The following is a 6,383-nucleotide window of genomic DNA, read 5'->3' on the forward strand; positions in this document are numbered from 1 at the left end:
AGTCTTTCAACTAATGGTGCTGGGAAAACTGTATGTATGTCCACATGCAAAAAAATGAAGTTGGACCCTCATCTTGCCCCATACAAAAATTAACTCAAATTAGATCAAAGACCTAAATGTAAGAGCTAAAACTATAAAATTCTTAGAAGAAAACAAAGGGGGAATAATTTCATAGTGAGATTTAGCAAAGATTTCTTGCATCTGATACTAAAAATACAGGCAACAGTTTAAAAATATATGAGTTCAACTCCATCAAAATTTAAAACTTTTGTATATCAAAGGATACTATCAACAGAGTAAAAAAGCAACCCAGAGAATGGGAGAAAATATTTGCAAATCATATATGTGATAAGGGATTAATATCCAGAATATATAAAGAACTGCTATGGCTCAACAACAACAGCAACAACAAAAAACCAATCTGATTTAAAAATGGGCAAAGGACTTGAACAGACATTTCTTCAAATAATTTATACAAATGACCAGTAAACATTATGAAAAGATGTTCAACATCATTAACCATTAGAGAAATACAAATCAAAACTACAATGAAATACCATTTCACACCCCTTAGGATGGCTATTATAAAAATGTTGGCAAGAATGTGGAGAAATTGGAACTCTTATGCATTGATGTAGAACGTAAAATGGAGTGACCACTGTCAAAAAGAATATGACAGTTTCTCAACAAATCAAATATAGAATTACCATGTATATTAGTCAGGGTTCTCCACAGAGACAGAACCAATAGGCTATATATAGAGAGACAGAGACAAGAGGGGATTTATTAGGGGAATTGGCTCATGTGATTATGGAAGCTGATAAGTCCCACAACAGGCTGTCTGCAAAGTGGAGACCTTGGAATGCCAGTAGCATGGCCTCATTCAAGTCTGAAGACATGAGAACCTAGGGGGCTGCTGGAGTCCAAAGGCTAAAGAGCCTGGAGTGCTGATGTCCAAGGGCAGGAGAAGAGTATATCCCAGCTGCAGGAGAGAGAAAGACCTTTCCTCTGTTTTTGTTCAATTCTGGCTCCCAGCTGATTAGATGGTGCCTGCCCACAATGAGGGGCAAATCTTCCCTACTTAGTCCACTCACACTCACATGCCAATATCCTCTGGAAACACACTCACAGAAACACCAAAAAATAATGCTTCACCTGTTCTCTAGTTATTCCTTAATTCAATCAAGTTGACACTTAAAACTAATCACCACAGCATGTGATCCAGCAATTCCACTCTGGGCACAAACAAAATCGAAAGCAGGGACTCAAAGAGATACTTGTATACCCACGTTCATAGCAGTGTCATTCACAATAGTCAAAAAAGGTGAAAGCAACCCAAGTGTCCATTAACAGATGAATAAACAAAATGTGATGTGATGTGTGTGTATATTCAGTCTTAAATAAAATATTCAGTCTTAAAAAGTAAAGAAATTCTGATGCATGCTACAACATAGATGAACCTTAAAGACATTATGCTAAGTGAAATAAGCCAACCACAGAAGGACAAATATTGTATGATTCTACTTATATGAAGTACCCAAAATAGTCAAATTCATAGAGACAGAAAGTAGAACAGTGGTTGCTATGGGCTGGGAGGAGGGGATGGGCAGTTAGCATTTAATGGGTATAGAGTTTCATTTTGGGAAAATAAAAAATTTCTGGAGATGGATGGTGGAGACTGGCGCACAACAATATGAATATACTTAATGACCCTGAACTGTACACTTAAAAATGGCTAAAATGGTATATTTTAAGTTATATACATTTTACTACTAAAAAAAGGTAACATATGAAAACAATCTAATGGGTTTTGTGAGAATCACATGAGATCCAGGTAGAAAAGCCTTGTAATCTATACAGCCCTTCACAAATGTTATCTCTTCTTAGTCATTAACACTCCATTGTCCCCAGTCTGACACCATTATCCACATGCTTGACCCAGCCACACTTACCCAACAGCATACTATATGAGTCTGAGTGCTATCTAGTGAATATCCATCTTCATTTTGCTAAACCCTGGATGCCATGTACGAGCCAACAATATCCTATCGTTCTAATTCTTAAACAAAACAAAAACTCAAAAGACTTCCTCCTCTTACCCAGTTTTTCCCAATGATTGGCTTGGAAGCAGTCCTCATTCAGTAATAAAAGGTTACCATGCCATGGCCAGGATAGGGCAAATCTTCCTCCAATTCAGTTGAATGCCCTGGCCTTCTACCAAACGACATATCTCACAACACATCCTTTGAACAGGTGAACAACTCTGAACCTTCTTTGAAGGAATGGGATTCTGGGAAAGGAATAAAATAAATATACACAGTATGCACTGAGAATAAAATTAATTAGTTAAGAAATAAAGAATGAAAATGCTAAAACATGACCAGCTTTGATGGACTAGACAACTCTCTGTAGTCTCAGGGCTGAACCCTCAAATATTCCCAGAAAGTAGAGACATTCTGTAGAACCAGACTGATAATGCAGCAGTGCAGAACTTAAGAATGACATTTCTTTCTAGAAAGCAGACCAGCTGATATCTTCATCCTGATATTGATCAGGATCTGTGTCAGCATTCAGGTGCTCTCTAGATACAAGTTTCCTTAGCTCTTGCAGGCACTGCTCATTGAAGATTTCTCCACACAGGTAATACTATCGGTCTCATCTGACACCGTTTTCATGCAATGACGACTATCTAGAAGTTGCTGCCTTTCCAGATAACCCCTGTGACACCAATGAGGGATTTTATTCCATGACTCTTTGAAGAGATTTAAACATGGATCAAACATGAGGTAGTATCTACCCCAGTCTTAGAAATTTAACCTTCTATGACTGGAATAAAGAACCCAAGTCTCTGTGCCCTCACAGTCTTGAATACTTGTTTCACTTATGTTTACCTCACTCAAGATTCTTAGTGTCATCAACAAGACTGGATAAGAACTCAGGACTTTTCTACAAAGTCTTCTGCCAGTGCTCCACAAATCATGACTATGGTCTCGCAAATTCTTTGATTCTCCACTAGGTACCCTTTCTCTTCCATTCAAAGTCCCAAATAACATTTATACTTTAAATTTAGTCCCGTTTTCTGTAGAAATAATTCTTTGCTTGTGTTCCCCCTACCTTTTCATACCATACTTATATTGTTAGCTGAGGCTCAGTCATAACACCAACAACAGCATGAAACATCCCACCTTCTATCTTCATTTTGCTATTAACTGGAGGCAAAAGAAATGCTGTCACTCAGGTAGTGTCTCAATGAAGGGAAAGACTCTCAGAGACAGGCAACAAGGTAAGAGTCACTAGGACAGAGACTATAAGTGAAATCTAAAGACAAAAAAGCAAGCACCTAGGATACATCCCTTGCACATACCTCCTCTTTTATAACCAGTAGAGTGAAGTTGGTTGCTGAAGTCATAGAACCAATAGTATATTTTCCACAGATGGCTGATGATAGCAGAAAATGCCCTGGCTAAGTCCCCCACCCTTTTCTTGAGTAGCTCATTGTTATGAGCCACGGACCCACCAATACCAGGTCACATATTCTATACTCTTTCCCAAAAACAGTGACAAAATATGCTGAGCCATCCATATTTCCTCAGTTATATTGAGGCAGGAGACCTAACAATTAAGCAGTCTGTGGAGCCAGAGCAACCTTGGCTCAAACCATGCCTTATCCACTTGTTGTGGGACCTAAGGAAAGTTACTGAAAGTTCTTTAGACATGTTTATCAATAAAATGGGTAGAGTTGCCTGGCTCCAAGATTCCTTGACCCTTTGATGTATTTGTCCTACATAATTCCTAAGACTATGATTATAATGGATTTTACTCTCATGATTAGGTTGTTACATAGCACAGTTGACTTTAATACAGGGAAATTATCTAATGGGCCTTGCCTAAGCACAAGAGCCCTTTAAAAGCAGAGTTCTCCCCAGCTGGTCAAAAGAGAGGAAGGCAGAGATTCAAAGCAAAAGAAGGCTTCAAAGTGCCATCACTGGCTCTGAGATGTGGAAACCCACATGTAAAGACCAAAAAGAAGCCCCTAGGAGCTAAGAGCTACAGCCCTCCTCCCAACAGCCAGCAAAGAAACAAGGACCTCGGTCCTACAACCACAAAGTACCAAATTCTGCCAACAAGAAAAATGAGCCTGGATAACATTAGGAGAAATACCTAATGAGATGACAAGGGGATGGATGTAGCAAACCACCATGGCACATGTATACCTATGTAACAAACCTGCATGATCTGCACATGTACAGAACTTAAAAAGCATAATAAAAAAAAAAAAGAAGAAGAAAATGAGTTTGGGATAAGAGCCCAATACCTTGATTTCAGCCTTGTGAGAGCCTAAGCAAAGAACTCACTCGTGTCCACGCAAACTTCTGACCTACAGAACTGTGAGCTAATAAATGAGTGTTGTAAGCCACTAAGTTTGTGGAAATTTGTTACACAGCAATAGAAAACTAATACAATGAGGACAGAGCAAGTGCTTAATAAATGTTAGCTTTTATTATTACTAACTCATTGGTATCAGCTACACAGTTGTAAGAAGGCTAAAGAACAAATTATTTATGCAAGGCTGGCAGTGCAACATAGCCTTCAGATCCAGGGTCCATTTGGTCTAATATGGCTGATATTAAGTATTTCTCAAGGGGAGAGACATTACTGGCATTCAATGGGGGGAGGGGTTCATTGTGCAGAACTGACCTGGACATGGCAATCCATTTATCATCTCTGGCTCCTCTTCCCCTAGTAGTAGTCATTGCAACAACTGAAAATGCCCCTGTACATTTCCAAACATGCTTGTCCGTAAGGGTTGAGAACTACTCTAAGGGAAATTTCATAAGAAAGCATGGGTGCCGCCGGGCGCGGTGGCTCACGCCTGTAATCCCAACACTTTGGGAGGCTGAGGCGGGCAATCATGAGGTCAAGAGATAGAGACCATCCTGGCCAGCATGGTGAAACCCCGTCTCTACTAAAAAACAAAAAAAAAACAAAAACAAAAATTAGCGGGTCCTGGTGGTGCGCGCCTGTAGTGCCAGCTACTCGGGAGGCTGAGGCAGGAGAATTGCTTGAACCAGGGAGGCGGAGGTTGCAGTGAGCCAAGATCACGCCACTGCACCCCAGCCTGGCGCCTGGCGATGAAACAAGACTCTGTCTCAAAAAAAAAAAAAGAAAAGAAAGCAAGCGTGGGTGTCTTAATGTTGCCATAAAATTACCTCAATAACTACAATGTTACTCAAATTACCTAACACTAAGTATCACCAGCGGCACGTGTTTAAAAATAACGATTCCCAAGTTCTTTCCCTGGAGTCCCACTCCATAGGACTGGGTGGAGCCCCAGGAATCTATACTGTTACTTAAAGACCCCAGGTGAATCTTTTGTTCATGTAAGTTTGCGAAACACTGGGTTAGAAATATACTCGACCATACATGCATTTAGCAAAAGTTCACCACAATGGAACAATGACTCACACCAAAACTCTTTGAAACTGTGCCTTCTACAGAGCTGGACATCTCGTTTTGGACTATTCCATTATACAATGTATCCTCTTGGTCACACAATGATTGCAAGTGGGACTCCACAGTCATAGAAATGGGGATACTCTCCTGAAACTTTCCATCCTTACCAGACTTACTTCTTGAAGTGATATGCTCCATGGTGTAAAGTAGCACTTCTTAGTTTTTTTCTATTTATCCTATTTCGTATACTTTTAATACATGTGGAATTAATAAAAACGTCCCTGCCTCCAATTCCGTGGTTATTTTACTGTCTTCCTTTTTCGGACAAGTCCCTAAAAGGTGGCGCTCTTGGCTCCTTCCGTTGCCCCTCCACTAACCCTGTCTTCCTTAGGTGACCTCTGGCTTTACTCCAACCTCGGCAGGGTCTGCCTTTTCGGGTTGATACAACGACCTGTCCTGCATGCCATATCCCAGGAGCGCGGGCACCAAAGTGTGGAAAGGCAGATCAATGATGTTTTCTGTTCTGTTTCCAATACTCTACCTGCCAGAATCCCCCGCCGCACCGCCCCACCGCCCCACCACGAACCACATGGAGCCCACGGGCTACCCGAGAACAAAGGTCTGTACTTCTCCCATTTCTTCAGCTATGTTTCTCTCGGTTGGCATGCCCTTTCCTCATCTCACTCCATACCGGCACAGCTTTAGCAAATAATATGCACGCTTCTGGGACGGGCTCAAGCATTTCCCTCCCCTGATAGGGCGGGCCTAAAATGCAAGCGCCGCAGCGGTCAGCAAAGGACTTCCCTGTTACCATGGTAAAGCCGCTGTTGCCATCTTTATTGTGGTTGACGAGTACTTGCAGCAACCTAAGAGAAAATAACAAGGAGGTCTGCAGGCTGAAAGCCTTCAAATTAGCCTGGACTCAGCTG

Source organism: Callithrix jacchus, chromosome X (assembly GCF_049354715.1).
Source record: "Callithrix jacchus isolate 240 chromosome X, calJac240_pri, whole genome shotgun sequence".
In the NCBI taxonomy this organism is placed as follows: Eukaryota; Metazoa; Chordata; class Mammalia; order Primates; family Cebidae; genus Callithrix; species Callithrix jacchus.